This window comes from Triticum aestivum, chromosome 3B (genome assembly GCF_018294505.1).
Source record: "Triticum aestivum cultivar Chinese Spring chromosome 3B, IWGSC CS RefSeq v2.1, whole genome shotgun sequence".
NCBI classification, from domain to species: Eukaryota; Viridiplantae; Streptophyta; class Magnoliopsida; order Poales; family Poaceae; genus Triticum; species Triticum aestivum.
Genome location: NC_057801.1, coordinates 413318417 through 413336394, shown reverse-complemented (window position 1 = coordinate 413336394; position 17978 = coordinate 413318417).

The following is a 17978-nucleotide window of genomic DNA, read 5'->3' as shown; positions in this document are numbered from 1 at the left end:
AGTTGCATTAGCCCAATACACTCATTTTGCCATGTCTCATGCATGCATCATATTGTTGCATATTGTTTTCTGATGATTGTGTATCGGTGCTCTCTACGGCAGGTTTTGCCCCCGAGGAGTACCGTGATTACCCCAACGAAGAACAATACCAGTGCACCGACCCATCAGGCAAGCAACCAACCATTTGATCATATCGATACAATCCCATGTTCTCGCTTCTGCTCTCTTTTACTGCATTAAGACAACGCGATTCAAACTACTGTGTGCTGCGGTAGTTGAACCCATTTCCTCTGCATGACCTGTCATTGCCACAGTAACTATATGAAACCCACTAGCATGTGTAGGAGTTGATTGAGCCATGTGTATGTGTTGTTCCTACCTTGCTATGCCTGCTATGCTTAGAGTCGAGTAAGGTCTGGTTCATCGGGGTGATGGGCTAGAGTGAAATGATCATGTCAGTATGAGAGTGATGTGTTGAACACAATTTGGTAAAGGTATCGATGAGAGGCCATGTAGGAGTACATGGTGGGTTGTTTCATTGAAGCCGTCCTTAAGCACTGAGATCTGTATGTGTGATTTAAGATTCAGCTACTACCATACATTGGGCCCTGAAATATGACCCCGCTCGACTTCTTATCCACCCTAGTCCTCTATCCAGGAGTTGCAAGTAGTTTCTGGTGTTTGTAGTTTACTGGAGGCCGTGGACAGCGCTGACCGCGGGGTGGGCTATGATGCGGTAGGTACGTGGCCGGGTACAGTGGGCACCCGTTATGTGTCTCGGAACCGTGTACACATCGTCCGGGGCCGTATGTGGAAACCTCGGCCGGACTCCCTGCGGATGGAACCTGAATAGACAATAAACCTGGACTAGAGACTTAGGTGTTTAGGTAGGTCATGGTCTACACCCACATCAGCTTTCGCTTGAAGTCTGCCGAGCACATGTCGTGTGTAGACGCTAAGTGGTGGAAACATGTATGAGGAAGTACACCCCTGCAGGGTTAACATCATCTATTTGAATAGTCGCGTCCGCGGTAAAGGACTACTTGGTTGCCTATACAATTCATAGACAAGTAAATGGAAACTAATAAAATCCTCAAGATAAGCGTGAGTGCCGAGGATGGCTCTTCCGTAGGAAGATGGAGGTGGATCCTCGATAGTGTATTGAAGTGGTGAGTAGTGGACTCGAGTGCGCAAAACCATTTCAAGTTGGAGTCTCGTAGGATAGTTTAGCCAAAGAGTCAAAGCTGGCTTGCTGCAATATCCCCACCAACCCTTCTTGATAATGTGCATGTATGTAGGATCTCATGTAAGTCTTGCTGAGTACCTTTGTACTCATGTTGCTTTAATTTACGTTTTACAGAAGATGCTACAACCCCTTCTCACGGGTTCTTCGTAGACGCTGATATCGATGAGTAGGCTGAAGCCCAGGTGGTGATCCTGAGCTCATGAAGGACCATGTAGTATAGTCAGGATTACCCAAGCCTCTTTTATTTTACTAGTTGTCTGTACTCAGACAAGTTACTTCCGCTGTTGGCTTGTATGCTTGTATGACTTGAATGTGGGTCGTGTGACCCGTACTTGTGTGTATGATATGTATGGGTCTTTGAGCCTTTAAATAAAGTACTTGTGGTGTAGAGTCATGTTGTGGTGCCTTGTTGTATTTGCACATATCGAGCATATTGTGTGTATGATTGAAATGCTTGGTATGTGTGGGATCTGACTATCTAGTTGTTTATCTTTAGTAGCCTCTCTTACCGGGAAATGTCTCCTAGTGCTTCCACTGAGCCATGGTAGCCTGCTACTGCTCCGGAACACTTAGGCTGGCCGGCATGTGTCCTTCTTCGTTCCTGTGTCTGTCCCTTCAGGGAAATGTCACGCGATGAATACCGGAGTCCTGTTAGTCCGCTACAGCTCGGTTTACCGGAGTCCTGCTAGCCCAGTGCTATAGCCCAGGTTCACTCGCTGATGACCGACACGTTCGATGCTGGGTCATGGATGTCTGTCCCTGTAAGTCTGTGCCACTTTGGGTTTACGACTAGCCATGTCAGCCCGGGCTCCTTGTCATATGGATGCTAGTGACACTATCATATACGTGTGCCAAAAGGCGCAAACGGTCCCGGGCAAAGGTAAGGCGACACCCGTGGGAATACCGTGTGTGAGGCCGCAAAGTGATATGAGGTGTTACATGCTAGATCTATGTGGCATTGAGTCGGGGTCCTGACATCTAGCCCTTGTGTGATCGATTCCTTGTCGGTTGAGTGTTTCTCTCGTTCGTCCCCATGATTTCCTCGTGTTCTTCTGCGCATTCTTCATGTTTTCCCCCGTAGGATCCCCTCCAAACATGAAAGATCGGCCCCTAGGGTTCCGCCCTACATCATCTTGGTATCAGAGCCACGTTGATCACGTTTTTGGAGCCCCTACCCCGTGTTTTCTAGCTTGATTTTGTTGTTTTCGTCGTAAATCCAAAAATCCCCACCAAAAATAGCCCCAATTTTTTTTGTGATTTGTTGGTGTGATGAAGTTTTGTTGGATTTGATACACGGATCTGCTTTGCATCGAGTTGATCTAGCTTTTCCCCATCTCTCCCGCGATTTCCATCCACCAATTCGTCCGAATTTTGCCCCGGAGTTGCAATTTTTCCAGTGGAGTTCATCGTGTTCGTCCCCGATCCAGGAGCCCGGACATCCGCCCCGTGTCCACCGGACATCCGCCCCGTGTCCACCGGACATCCGGCGTCCCGGACATCCGGCCGCTGGCCTGGACATCCGGCCCCTGGGAGCAGCAACTCCATTCCCCGCGCCCATTTCCGCATACTTTCGCCCAATTTTGCCGTGGTGCCCATGCTTACTTCCGCATACCCCCAATGCTTTCCACAAACACCACCACCGCTCACCGCTACCTCCTATGTCGATTTTGACACGTTTTGGTCTTTGAGATTTTGGGTTGTGGTCCCCGTGTCCTATTGTGTTTCGGCTATATAGGTATGGTTCGACGTCTCCATCGACTACTCATCATCGCCAAGGACGGTAAACTCGATGATATCTTTGTCATACCTTGCAATTGAATTGATACCCCACATGGCCTTACTTTTGCGTAGCTTACCCATCGAGACTAGCCATTGAGTATTGCCGGCAACATGACTTGTGCACATTAGTGATCATACTCCATAGCATACATACCATACCACCGTGGTGCATATCTTGGCATCAACTTTTGTGTCACAACATTGTCATCGCAAACACAATTGCTATCTTGGTTCGTGAAGTTTTGCATGAGAAAAGAGCTCAAAAGTGAAAGAGCCACCCAAGCTTTTAAGCAAAGAGGAGAGATAAGCAAAGAGCTTATACGCAAGAACCATAGCATCATAATACATTAAGATTGTCATATAAGATCATCTTGGATCATAGCACCGAAATACCATACATATAGCATACTTGGGATAGAGATCGTTGCATTTTTGCCTAGTAGGTTGTGCACAAGCTCCGTATCTGCCTATTGTGCAATCGTGCTAGCGTCTCTCTAGTATTGTGCAATAAGAGCATTTTCGTGGATTCCACATTTTGGCTCACTTTTGGTTTGCACAATCCCATTTATCTATTTGCGTGTGTGTTTCCGTGTACCACTACTTTCTTGGTCTACTTGTTGCATTTGCAAATTTGTGAATCTTTTCCAACATTATTGAATCTCACTTTCAATTGCATCAAATTTTGTGCCACCATCCTAACCAAGCTCCACCATAAGCTTTTACTTGTGTAGGTGTGAGAACCGACAAGAATTGGTACCAATAGTGCTATTTCATTGTCCGCATTTGAGTGAACTTGATTCATCATCAACATCGGTCAAGGTACATTGGTATAAGTTCTTCTCCTTCTACCACTCACATTTTGCTTGGAATGATGGATAGGCCGAGTACTTCTACCAACCCACTCTTCATCGAGCAAGACGGCGACATGTCATCATACGTCACCAAGAGCCACCTATTCGGTGCACAATGAGCGTTGCATCAAGAGCAACAAGCAATGAACGACCGCATCGACAACCTCGCCACCGACTTGCGACTCTCCGAGCAACGTACAAGAGACTACTTCGACAACAAGCTCGACGTGCACAAGCAAGAAAACGATGCAAGAATGGACGAGATCTGCGCCTTGTTGGTGAACCGGCCTCCTTCTACATCGTCATACTCAAGACAGAGCCACTCAAGTCGACACTCCGATGACTCCTTCCCCGGCTCAAGTACACCGTCATCGAACACTCTTCGACGAGCCGTGCGTCAAGACCGTCATGCATCTCACAACCCGCTACACGTCAAGCATTCACAAGAGCAAGTCGATGAGCAAGTCCCTCGTCCTCAATCAAACCAAGTCACTTTTGCTCAAGCTCAAGAACGACAACGACTACAGAGCCAAGAAGAAGAACGAGCGTGTCTACACCAAGAGGAACAAGACGCCGAGGCTCAACGTCTTCAACAACAACTACGTGAATCGCAAGCTCTTGAGGCGCAATGTTCCCTTCAAGAATCAAGTCGAGCCATCGCCAACCGCAATCACGAACAGCGCAATCAAGAGGAAGCCCTTCGAGAAGAAATCCAAGAGAGGAACTACCAACCGCGCGTGCAACGTCAAGTTCCTCAAGCTCCTTCACAAGCCCGTGAAGCTCCACCTCAACCTCAAGTTCAACAAGAGCAAGTTGGTCATGGACTTCCTCCACGCCAAGAGCAACATGAGGATGATTACACTCCACGGCAAGGGTGCCATCATCACGATCGCCAACAACACAATGAAGAGCAACGCTATGGCAAGCTTAAATTCACCATGCCCAAGTTCAATGGAAGCAATGATCCCTAAGAGTACCTCTCATGGGCATTGAAGGTCGACAAAATCTTTCGTTTACACAACTATGAGGAAGAGAAGAAGATCGCTATGGCATCACTTGAGTTCCAAGACTATGTGTTCATATGGTGGGAACAAGTCCTTGAGCACCGACAAGCAAGAGGTGAACCTCCAATCACCACTTGGGCTCAAATGAAGGATGTCATGCGAGCACGTTTTGTGCCAACCTACTACAACCGCGATCTCTTCAAGAAGCTACAACTCCTCAAGCAAGGAACAAAGAGTGTTGAAGAATACTACAAGGAAATGGAGATAGACATGATTCGAGCCAATGTCACGGAAGATGATGAGCAAACAATGGCACGATTCTTGAATGGACTCAATCATCCCATCAAGAAGATCGCCGACTTCCAACCCTACTCCAACCTCATTGAGCTCGTACATCAAGCTACAAAGGTGGACCGTCAAGTGCAAGATGACTTCAAGTATGCAAAGTACTCATCCAAGACCTACGGCTTCTCCAACAACCAAGCTTCAATAACTACTCCAACATCTACATCAACCAAGCCTTCTCCAAGCAATGACAACAAGTCAAGTTACAAGAAAACTTTGGCAAGTTCAAGTCATCTTCCTCCTACTACAAGCAACATCAAGCCACGTGCTTCTTCATCTACTCCGACCGATGAGACCGTCAAGACAAGCTCCTTCAAGTGTTTCTCTTGCGGCGGCCGAGGCCACAAGTCCTATGAATGCACAAACAAATGAACCATGATCCTCAACGACAATGGCACCTATGACTCCATGAGTAATGAGGAGATGGAAGCTCTTGAGCAAGTGGCGCGTGAATGAGGATGAAGATGATCAAGTCTTTTGTGATGAGGATTCGAGGCCCGCTCTCGTTGTCTCCAAGGTCTTGACTCTTCAACATCAATAAGAAGAAGACCAAAGATGCCACATCTTCCACACAAAGGCCGGCATCAAGGGACGGTCCGTCAAGGTCATCATCGACGGAGGTAGTTGCCACAACTTGGCAAGTGAAGAACTATGCTCCAAGCTTCAACTGGTCAAGAGGAAGCACCCGCACCCCTACAAGGTTGAATGGCTAAGTGACTCTGACACTATACGAGTTGAGCATACGGTCCAAGTCTCCTTCAAAATTGGTGCATATGAAGACACTTTGGAGTGTGATGTGGTACCCATGACTGTTTGCCACCTCCTTCTTGGTAGGCCATCGCAATTCGACCGTGGTGTCATCCACAACGGGCGCACCAATCACTATAGCTTCAAGATGAAAGGGAAGGAATATGTGCTACGACCTATGTCTCCTAGTCAAGTGATAGCCGACAAGCAAGCCACCCATCGTGGAGAGAAGAGTGAGAAAGTGATCCACCCAAAAGTGAGTGAGAGCCACAAGACAAACTTGAGCGCCTCTTCTCCTAGAGAGAAAAACCTAGTCCTATTTGCCACAAAAAGTGAGATGAGAGAAGTGTGTGAGAACCCATCGAGTGTTATGCACTTTGTCCTTGTGTGCAAGGATGGAGAACCAAAAACTAACACCTCTCACGAGCTACCTTTAGTGTTTCAATCTCTTTTGCAGGAATTCCAAGATGTTTTCCCTGATGAGCTACCTCCGGGTCTACCTCCTTTTCGAGGCATTGAGCATCGAATTGACCTCATCCCCGGAGCACCACTTCCAAACAAAGCTCCATACCGTGTCAACCCCGAAGAGACTAAGGAGATTCAACGGCAAGTACAACAACTAATCGACAACGGTCATGTACGTGAAAGCCTAAGCCCTTGTGCCGTTCCGTTATACTTGTGCCTAAGCCAGATGGAAGTTTCCGCTTGTGTTCCGATTGTAGACCTATAAATGCTATTACCGTTCGCTATAGGCATCCCATTCCTCGCTTAGATGATATGCTTGATGAACTTAGAGGAGCCAACTTTTTCTCAAAAATTGATCTTAAAAGTGGCTATTATCAAATCCGCATACAAGAGGGTGATGAATGGAAAACTGCTTTCAAAACCAAATTTGGCTTATATGAGTGGTTAGTTATGCCTATGGGTTTATCGGAGGCTCCCGGTACTTTCGTGCGTCTTATGCATTATGTGCTTCGCCCTTATATTGGAGTCTTTGTTGTGGTTTACTTCGATGATATTCTTGTGTTTAGCAAAACCATGAAAGAGCATCTTAATCATGTTAGGGCTGTTTTGCAAACCCTTCGCAAGGAACGTCTTTATGCCAACATGAAAAAGTGCACATTTGGTGTTGACAAAGTGGTTTTCTTGGGTTTTGTTGTATCTTCCAAGGGTGTCCATGTTGATGAATCTAAAATTGAAGCAATTAAAACTTGGCCCCAACCCACCAATTTGCAACAAGTGCGTAGTTTTCTTGGTCTTGCAGGTTTTTATCGTCGCTTTGTGAAAGACTTTAGCACTATTGCCGCTCCTTTGCATGCTTTGAGTAAGAAGAATGCTCCTTTTGTTTGGGGATCTTTGCAATCCACCGCTTTTGATGAGCTCAAGTCTTTGCTTACTCATGCTCCGATTCTTGCTTTGCCCAACTTTGACAAAACTTTTGAGGTTCATTGCGATGCAAGTGGTACCGGAATTGGCGGAGTTTTGATGCAAGAAAAACGAGCCATTGCATATTTTAGTGAAAAACTCTCCGGTGCTCAACTTAACTATCCCATCTATGACAAAGAATTGTATGCTTTAGTGCGTGTGCTACATGTTTGGGAACATTATCTTAGACCTCATGAGTTTGTCATCCATACCGATCATGAAACGCTTAAGTACTTAAAAGGTCAAACTAAGTTGAACAAGCGTCATGCCAAATGGAGTGAATTTATTGAATCTTTCCCCTATGTGATCAAGTACATTAAGGGTAAGGAAAATGTAGTTGCGGATGCACTTTCACGCATATGCACGTTTGTCACTAAACTTGAGTTGAATGTTATTGGCTTTGAGCACATAAAAGACTTGTATGCTAATGATCCATCTTTTGCGACTCCTTATGCTAAATGTTTGACGCATACATCTTGGGAACAATATTACATCAAGGATGGTTATCTTATGAGAGCTAACAAACTATGCATTCCCGAGTCTTCTCTTCGTTTGCTCCTTTTGCAAGAGGCTCATTGAGGCGGACTCATGGGACATTTTGGACGCGACAAGACATTCGCCACGCTCTCCAAGAACTACTTTTGGCCCAATATGTTCCGCGAAGTCTCACGCTTCACCACCCGATGCTCTACATGTCGCAAAGCTAAGTATAAAGCTCAATCCCATGGTATTTACATGCCTCTTCCTATTCCTTATCAACCTTGGGAAGACATTAGCATGGATTTTGTACTTGGTTTGCCTAGAACTCAAAATGGCAAGGATTCCGTGTTTGTTGTTGTGGACCGATTTTCTAAGATGGCACATTTCATTCCTTGCAACAAGATAGACGATGCTTCACACATTGCAAATCTCTTTTGTAGGGAAATCGTGCATCTCCATGGAGTACCAAAGGCAATTGTCTCCGAGCGCGACGTCAAGTTCTTGAGTTACTTTTGGAAGACCCTATGTGCCAAGCTCGGAATCAAGCTCTTGTTCTCATCCGCATACCATCCTCAAACCGATGGCCAAACGGAGGTGACGAACCATACACTCTCCACTCTACTTCGCGTGTTGATCAAGAAGAACATCAAGGAGTGGGAGGAGTGTCTACCCATCACCGAGTACGCCTACGACCGTGCAAGACATTTGACGACCAGCAAGTCCTCCTTCGAGGTTGTCTACGGCTTCAACTCGTTGTCCCCATTGGACATTCTACCTCTTCCTCTACAAGAGCGCACCAACCTCGACGCAAGTGCCCGTGCAAGCTACATCAAGAAGATGCATGAAGATACAAGGCACACCATCGAGCGCCAAGTACAACGACTCGCGACCAAGCTCAACGTCAACAAGCATCCCATGATATTCAACATTGGAGACCTTGTGTGGCTACACCTTCGCAAGGACCGCTTCCCCAACGAACGCAAGTCCAAGCTTCTCCCTCGAGCCGATGGACCCTTCAAGGTGCTAGCACGCTACAACAACAACGCTTACAAGATCGATCTCCCACGCGACAAGTACAACGTGAGCGACATCTTCAACGTCTCCGATCTCTCCCCGTACCATGGTGATGAGGATTTCGATCCGAGGTCGGATCTTTCCCAAGGGGGGGGAGATGATGCGGAGCATCCTTCGGTCATCCCCATGGACCTTCCATCGTCTCACCAAGCACCAAGAGGACCCATGACTAGAGCACGAGCTAGAGCTCTCGAGACCGAGGTGACTTCTCTCCTTAGTGATATATCACATGATCCTCTCGAGACATGGCTACTACCTCAATCCGGAATGTTGTGCATGATTAGGTACCAAGAGGACCCTCCCGAGGATGCACATGAAGATGGTCAAGACCCCAAGTCCATGGAAGAAGAGAACCAATGGAAGAAGGCAAGAACAGCCTCCAGGCACCGGACATCCGGCCAGGACTCCGGACATCCGGCCCCTGGATATCTACACGGCCAGCCCTCTGCAGAAGAAACTACAGCGACCGGACATCTGGCGTCCGGCCCGGACATCCGGCCCCCCTCGCCGGAAATCCGGCCAAAGTCCCGGACATCTGGCACCAGTGACCAGAGAGCACAGAAGTTTGCCACATCAGCCCGGACATCCGGCCAGCGCCCCGGACATTCAGCGCCTCCCGAAGTAGCGGACATCCGGCGCCTATGAGCGGACATCCGGCGTCGCCCATCCAGAGAACAGAACGGGCAGCTGCACCAGCCCGGACATCCGGCCCCTCACGAGCCACCGGACATCCGGCCTGACGCCTGGACATCCGGCCTTCCCTGTCTGCGCACAGTGTAGGGCCGAGGCCCATGTATCCCTCTTTGCCCCTAGACTATATATACTCCATCCCCACCTACGTTTTAGGGTTAGCATTGTGATAGCTCATTTACAGATAGAGCTCTGCTCATCCGTAACGGATCTACTCCACGTGAGGGACCGTGCCTCTTCGGAGAAGATCCATTCGGATTCAAGGCCTCCATCCGGAGAAGACAATCAAGACCTCCTCACGAAGAAGAACGGTTACTCTTGTATCTTCCTTTGTTGATTTTGGATCATGTGGTACCTTGTGCTTTCGGTGATCTAGGCCTTGTGTGATCGATTCCTTGTCGGTTGAGTGTTTCTCTCGTTCGTCCCCGTGATTTCCTTGTGTTATTCCGTGCGTTCTTCGTGTTTTCCCCCATAGGATCCCCTCCAAACGTGAAAGATCGGCCCCTAGGGTTCCTCCCTACTTCACATTTGTTGCTGCATCTCAGTATGACCCTAGTTACAACTACGAATATCAGCCAGGCTACCCTTGGCATTAGACCAACTTAGGTCAAAAGCCTAAGCTTGGGGGAGTACGTATTTCTCACCGACTTTACATTCATGTTCACACACTATTCTAGTTGTCGGTGCTAATACTCTTTCATTGCATTACACATGCTAGTTTAATTTCTTTTTCTAGCTTTCTTCTTGTGTGTTTGATAAACTTTGAGAAAAACCAAAAAAATTAGTTAGTTTAATTTCTATGCTTGTAGTAGAAATTAAAATGAAAACCCAAAAAGATTTCTCGTTCTTCTTCTTGCTTGTTGGGAGCTTTCCCGTGTAAATAGTTTTATTTTCTTTTCTTTCCTTTGGGGGTCGAGAGTAGAAGACCATATTTAAAATGTTTAGTGGCTCTCATATGCATGATTGTTTATTTAACTTAGAGCCCATATTACTTTGTCTTCTCTCTTGAGTTGAGTGCTTGCAGATTCCAGCTTAGTCCAATGCACGTGCACTATTACTATTATACACACTGTTCGGTTGTGCAAGTGAAAGGCAGTAATGACGATACATCATGGACTGATTGAGATGAGAGAAGCTGGTATGAACTCGACCTCTTTTGTTTTTGTAAATATGATGAGTTCATCGTTCCTGATTCAGCCTATTATGAAGTAAACATATTTGCAATGACATTTAGAGATTATAGTTACTTGTGCCATGCTTAATTAGCTATGAGTTATCATGGTTTACCTTGTGTGCCAACATGCTATTAAAATGATTGTGATGTGGTATGATGGGATGGTATCCTCCTTTGAATGAATTGAGTGACTCGACTTGGCACATGTTCACGCATGTAGTTGAAACAAATCAACATAGCCTTCACTATATTGATGTTCATGGTGGATTATATCCTACTCATGCTTGTACTCGGTGTAAATTAATTTCAATGCATGGTCATGACTGTTGTCGCTCTCTCAGTTGGTTGCTTCCCAGTCTTTTGCTAGCCTTCACCTGTACTAAGCGGGAATACTGCTTGTGCATCCAAACTCCATAAACCCCAAAGTTATTCCATATGAGTCCACCATACCTTCCTATATGTGGTATCTACCTACCATTCCAAGTAAATTTGTATGTGCCAAACTCCAAACCTTCAAATGAAATTATGTTTTGTATGCTCGAGCAGCTCATGTTTCAACTAGGGTTGCCTGTATCTTCCATGCTAGGTGGGTTATTCTCAAGAGGAGTGGACTCCGCTCCTCACTCACGAGAAACGGCCGGTATCCGGGATGCCCAGTCCCATGATCCAAAAAGATCAAAGCAAATCAAAATAATTAAACAAAACTCCCCCAGGGCTGTTGTTAGTTGGAGGCACTCATTGTTTCGAGAAAGCCATGGATTGATGCTTGTTGGTGGTGGGGGAGTATAAACTTTTACCATTCTGTTTGGGAACTGCCTATAATGCATGTAGTATGGAAGATATCACCATCTCATAGTTGTTGCATTGACAGTGAAAGTATGCCGCTCGAAATGTTATTCATCTCTATTTTAAAACCGAGCTCTGGCACCTCTACAAATCCCTACTTCCCTCTGCGAAGGTCCTATCTATTTACTTTTATGTTGACTCATCACCTTCTTATTAAAAAGCACTCGCTGGAGAGCACACTGTCATTTGCATTCATTACTATTAGTTTATATTGGATATGACTTGACTGGATCTCTTTTACCATGAATTACAATGTTTAGTCAGTCCTTGATCTTTAAAGGTGCTATGCATTTATGTTTTGCGGTCTTAGAAAGGTGTAGCGAGATACCATTTTGTTATGTCATATTGTGATTGTTTTGAGAAAGTGTTGTCATCCGAGTTTTATTATTACTGCTCGCTAGCTCATTATGCCATTGATATGAGTAAATGTGAGACCTAAGTGTTATTGTGAGTATGGTTAGTTCATAATACTTGCTGAAAACTTGAATGCTGGCTTTACATATTTACAACAACAAGAGCAAACAGAGTTTGTAGAAGTTTTTCTTTATAACTTTCAGTTTATCAACTGAATTGCTTGAGGACAAGCAAAGGTTTAAGCTTGGGGGAGTTGATACTTCTCCAACGTATCTACTTTTCCAAACACTTTTGCCCTTGTTTTGGACTCTAACTTGCATGATTTGAATGAAACTAACCCGGACTGGCGTTGTTTTCAGCAGAACTGCCATGATGTTGTTTATTGTGCAGAAAACAGAAGTTCTTAGAATGACCTGAAAATCCACGGAGATAAGTTTTGGAAAATATCAAAAATACTGGCAAAAGAATCAAGGCCAGGGGGCCCACACCCTGTCCACGAGGGTGGGGGCGTGCCCTCCCCCCTGGGCGCGCCCCCCTGTCTCATGGCCCCCTGATGCTCCACCGACCTCAACTCCAACTCCATATATTCCGTTTCGCGGAGAGAAAAATCAGAGAGAAAGTTTCATCGCATTTTACGATACGGAGCCGCCGCCAAGCCCTAATCTCTCTCGAGAGGGCTGATCTAGAGTCTGTTCGGGGCTCCGGAGAGGGGGATTCGTCGCTGTCATCATCATCAACCATCCTCCATCAGCAATTTCATGATGCTCACCACCGTGCGTGAGTAATTCCATCGTAGGATTGCTGGACGGTGATGGGTTGGATGAGATTTACCATGTAATCAAGGTAGTTTTGTTAGGGTTTGATCCCTAGTATCCATTATGTTCTGAGATTGATGTTGCTATGACTTTGCTATGCTTAATGCTTGTCACTAGGGCCCGAGTGCCATGATTTCAGATCTGAACCTATTATGTTTTTATGAATATATGTGAGTTCTTGATCCTATCTTGCAAGTCTATAGTCACCTATTATGTGTTATGATCCGACAACCCCGAAGTGACAATAATCGGGATACTTCTCGATGATGACCATAGTTTGAGGAGTTCATGTATTCACTATGTGCTAATGCTTTGTTCCGGTTCTCTATTAAAAGGAGGCCTTAATATCCCTTAGTTTCCACTAGGACCCCGCTTCCACGGGAGGGTAGGACAAAATATGGCATGCAAGTTCTTTTCCATAAGCACGTATGACTATATTCGGAATACATGCCTACATTACATTGATGAATTGGAGCTAGTTCTGTGTCACCCTATGTTATAGCTATTACATGAGGAATCGCATCCGACATAATCATCCATCACTGATCCAATGCCTACGAGCTTTTCACATATTGTGCTTTGCTTATTTACTTTTACGTTGCTACTGTTACAACTACTACAAAACTGCTATCTTTACTTTTGCCACTGTTACCTTTATTATCATACTACTTTGCTACTAAATACTTTGCTGCAGATACTAAGTTATCCAGGTGTGGTTGAATTGACAACTCAACTGCTAATACTTAAGAATATTCTTTGGCTCCCCTTGTGTTGAATCAATAAATTTGGGTTGAATACTCTACCCTCGAAAGTTGTTGCGATCCCCTACACTTGTGGGTTATCAGCATGCGCAGGCGGCTGCGGAGGCGGGCGCAGGAGCTCGAGTGAGCTCCGACTAGGATGTGGGGCGACGGCATACGACACGAATCGAGGTGCGCACTAGGGGACCGGATCCAATGGAAAAGGGGGAAGAGAGGGAGCAGAGGCTCACATTGAGGCACATGATGGCCGGCGGGAGCTTAGCAGCAGGGGAGGCCGGAGCTGTTTGGGAGGCGGCGGCAACCAGACGAGGAAGGCGGGGTGGATCCGGTGCTGTGAGTCTCCTCGGCTCGCGCACGTCAACGTAGAGGTAGCAGCGGATGCCGGTGGAGTTGTTGGACCAGTCAGAGGAGCACGGGGGAAGGTGGTCGCCGCGGTGGTGGGCAACGAACAGCGATGGAGGCGCTCGGGGGGAGGAGATCTGGATGAGGGGGGAGAGAAGGAGTGGGGAGTGAGGGGGCAAGTGGGGTGCGGGGAATCAAGGAGGCGGAGGGCTTGCCCTTATCCCCTCCCCCTCAACATCGGCGAGGTGGTCGGGCAGAGCCCGCCCCTATAGCGACCGAGATAGGGGATCGGGAAGGTAGGGGGGAGTGACCGGGAGGGCAAGGTGGGCCGGCTGGGTCGGTTTGCTGGGCTAGGCCCAGTGGGAGTCAGGAGGGTTTCTTTTTCTTTTGCTTCTTTTCTTTTTCTTATTTTTCTTTCTACAGTTTTAGTTTTCTTTTATTTTTGAATAGAAATTAGCTTTATAAAATATAGTAACAACACCTAAATTGGTTTTACTAATTATACCACTTCCACATTTAGTTTGAGGTTCAAATAAAATAGTTTAGTATTTCTATAATTTAAAAATCATTTAATAATTCTTTTTAGCCACTGTTATATTCAGAAAAGGGCATTTAAATATTTTACAAAAGTGCTGGGTCACCACCATAATTTGTTATGGAATATTTGCCACACTTCGAACATTTTATTTGCATGTTTGAGAAATTTGAATTTTGGGCTTTAATTTGAATTTGTGTTTGAACTAAGATTTGGATCAAGCGAGGATTAGCAACAGTAATGTGATGACATGGCACCATTAGCGGGGGATTACTGTAGCTTAATTACCCGGACGTCACAATTCTCCTCCACTACAAGAAATCTCGTCCCGAGATTTTAGGAGGTAGAAGGAAACAAATTGGGCTATTCATCACGAAGTCAATCCTCGCGACCCCTAGTGGCTTCATCTTCAGAAGGATTTAACCACTGAACTTTAAGAAATTTGATAGCCCTCTGACGAGTGTGACATTCAGGTTGAACGAGAACGCGGATCGGATGCTCTCTGTAAGTGAGATCATCTTGTAGTGGTTGAGCTTTATAAGCCGTGTGGTTGTTGCAATAAGACTTGCGACTTAGGACATCGTCCATGTCATTAGCCTTGCCAGGGGTATAAGAAATACGATAGTCATAGTCTAAAATTGTTTCCATACATCGTTGTTGATGAAGATCCAGATCTAGCTGAGTAAACAATTACTTCAAACTTTGATGATCGATGAAGATCTCGCAACGGTTGCCAAAAAGGAAATGTCACCACAACTTTGGTGCAAATTTAACTTTAGCCAGTTCAAGGTCATAGACTAGGTAGTTCTTTTGGAAATACATCCTAGAATTCACAAATGACTAGAGCGTTTTCAATTCCCACAAGAGGATAAGCGTTTAATGCATTCAAGGAATAAATTTGTGCTTCGGCATCTCGAACAAGATGAGCATGGTAGTTTACTATCTCATTGAAGGATGTAGTAGATGGACGGTTTTAGTGGCGCAAAGGATAGAAGAGATATGTGTTTTCAGCCATTGCACTCCCAGAATGAGGTCAATATTGGAAGATTTCAAAACAATGGGAGAAACATGAAATTCCAACCCTTCAAATTCAACGGGGACGTTGTGACTAACCATGGTGGTTCGACATTGGCCCGCAGAATGCAGCTTGGAATTCCGGCCAAGTGATGCTGGTTCCAACAGGTAAGGAAGAACTGTGGTTGTCCCACCATTGAGTAGTGGACCTTTCAGGTAGTAAGCCGCGAAGGTGACATAGTTGGCAGGGGCTACATCAGCAGACTCCAACTCAAAAGTGATGTCACAGAGCCAGTCATCAGCATCAAGGGGTTGAGTTGAGCTGCGGTAGATGACAGAGTTGAGACACGCAAAGTCTTGCAGAGTCACTAGGGCGAGTTGCTGATTCATATTGGGACATGGAAACTAAGCCATGACTCCTTCCATGAACTGGCGATTCAGCTCAACTGCTGTATCATTCCGGCCATGTATTTGGGAGGTGGTGGATTGTCGCCACCACGACCACGACTAGCGGGTCTAACCATCCTGCTTAAATGCAACAAAGGGTAGTTTAGCAAGGGGTGGAGCAAGTGTATGGAGTCATTCATGATGTAAATAGAATAATGAGCAAAGGCATGGTATGTAAAAAATGGTAGTCATTAAAGACATACAGATGCATATACGGGGCCAACTAGACGCTGTTCGTATGAGCTCGGACAAGGGAAACACCATCGACATACCGGGCGACACGCATGCATGCGATGGAGGGATACAACAACGGGACATAGCAAGGGCTACATCAGCATTGGAGAAAAACACTGGAGCAATGGATTAGTAAGTGACAACGCAGGATGCCCTCGATAAGAGGATCCTGCGGTTAGTGAACATTGTGAAGCAGAACTTGGCCCTCAATTCAAGACATGTGTAATACAAATATCTGGGTGGATGTGGTCATGAGATCCTAATGTTAGATTTAGCAAAATCGTTTAACCCGAATAGAAGAGAGGTCAGAGTCCCAGAGTATAGACGAGAAGTAAGTGATCCTAATACCCCCCAATGGTGACATGGGCCCGTAATCCACACAGCCATGTTAGTAAAAAAAGTTTTTCAAAGACTAGATTCAACTTCGGCCAAGGAGTTGGAAGGGGGTTCCTACAGGCAGTCGGCTCTACTAACTTGTGACGCCCCCGATTCAATCGTACACTAATCATACACATAAAATGTGTATGATCAAAATCATGGACTCATGGGGAGATATCACAACACAACTCTAGACGCAAATAAAAATATTACAAGCTTCATTTACAAGCCAGGGGCCTCGAGGGCTCGAATACAAGCTCGATACACAAGCATCTGCGGAAGCAACAATATCTGAGTACAGACATAAGTTAACCAAGGATGCCTTAAGAAGGCAAGCACAAACATCAACGGTCGAAGAGGCAAGGCCTCCTGCCTGGGACCTCCTAACTACTCCTGGTAGTCAGCGGTCTCCACTTAGTAGTATCTGCAGGCGGTGGAATCTGGCTCCTGGGATCCACCATCTGGTTGCAACAACCGAAAAGAAGGAAGAAGGGGAAAAAGGGTAGCAAAGCAACCATGAGTACTCATCCAAAGTAATCGCAAGCATCAGATCTATACGAAGTATGCATTGGTATCAAATGGAAGGGTTGTCTCTGTGGACTGAACTGCAAAATGCCAGAATAGAGGGGAAGGTCTAGCCTATCGAAGACTAGCATCTTCAAGCAGCTCCAAGCATCTTGCAGCATTCAGAAGAGTATAGAATAGCAATTTATATTTAATAAACATGTTGTAACCTTAAGGCCCAGAGATCCTTCCTCGACCCCCTGCGAGAAAGCAATCCCGGAGCCAACATATCCATCACATATCTCAAGTGTCCATTTCTAGTTGTAATAGATCAGGATACAAGTTTGAATGTCCGTTACCGTGGACACGACAATTAACAGATAATCTTCCCTGCAGGGGTGCACCATGTTTCCCAACACGCTTGGTTACTCTGGCCGGACATACTTTACTGGGTCAATGTGCAACCTCGGAAGATCAACATGTTGCAGCCCTACCTAGGCTCAGCAGAGAGGTCCCCTCCGGTCTACATCCTAAGCACTCCGGGGTCTTGGGCCCATTGCTCGTTGCACTCCGGGTCATTGCGAGCAAGGTGGATACCAGCATCGCCTCGGATGGCCAGCACGATCCGACCATGCCGCAATGCTGAACTGGACGTCTGACAAAGCTTCGGCTGATACTACGACATCGAGGCCCATAACAATTCTCGCATCGTGGTTCGTGCATAAAGGCCAGAGGCCAACTCCGAACAAATACCCAAACCTGTTACTGCATTAACAATTAAAAGATGTGGCGGCTGTCGGGACAAGTCCAGAGCTACCACCCCTTCCTGGGTGATACCGCTAAACAGCCAGCCGCCACCGTAACATCTTGCGGGTGCTCTTCAGGTCCGCCCGACTTTCATAAAGGTCTCAAGTAAAGTCAAGGGAATCATGT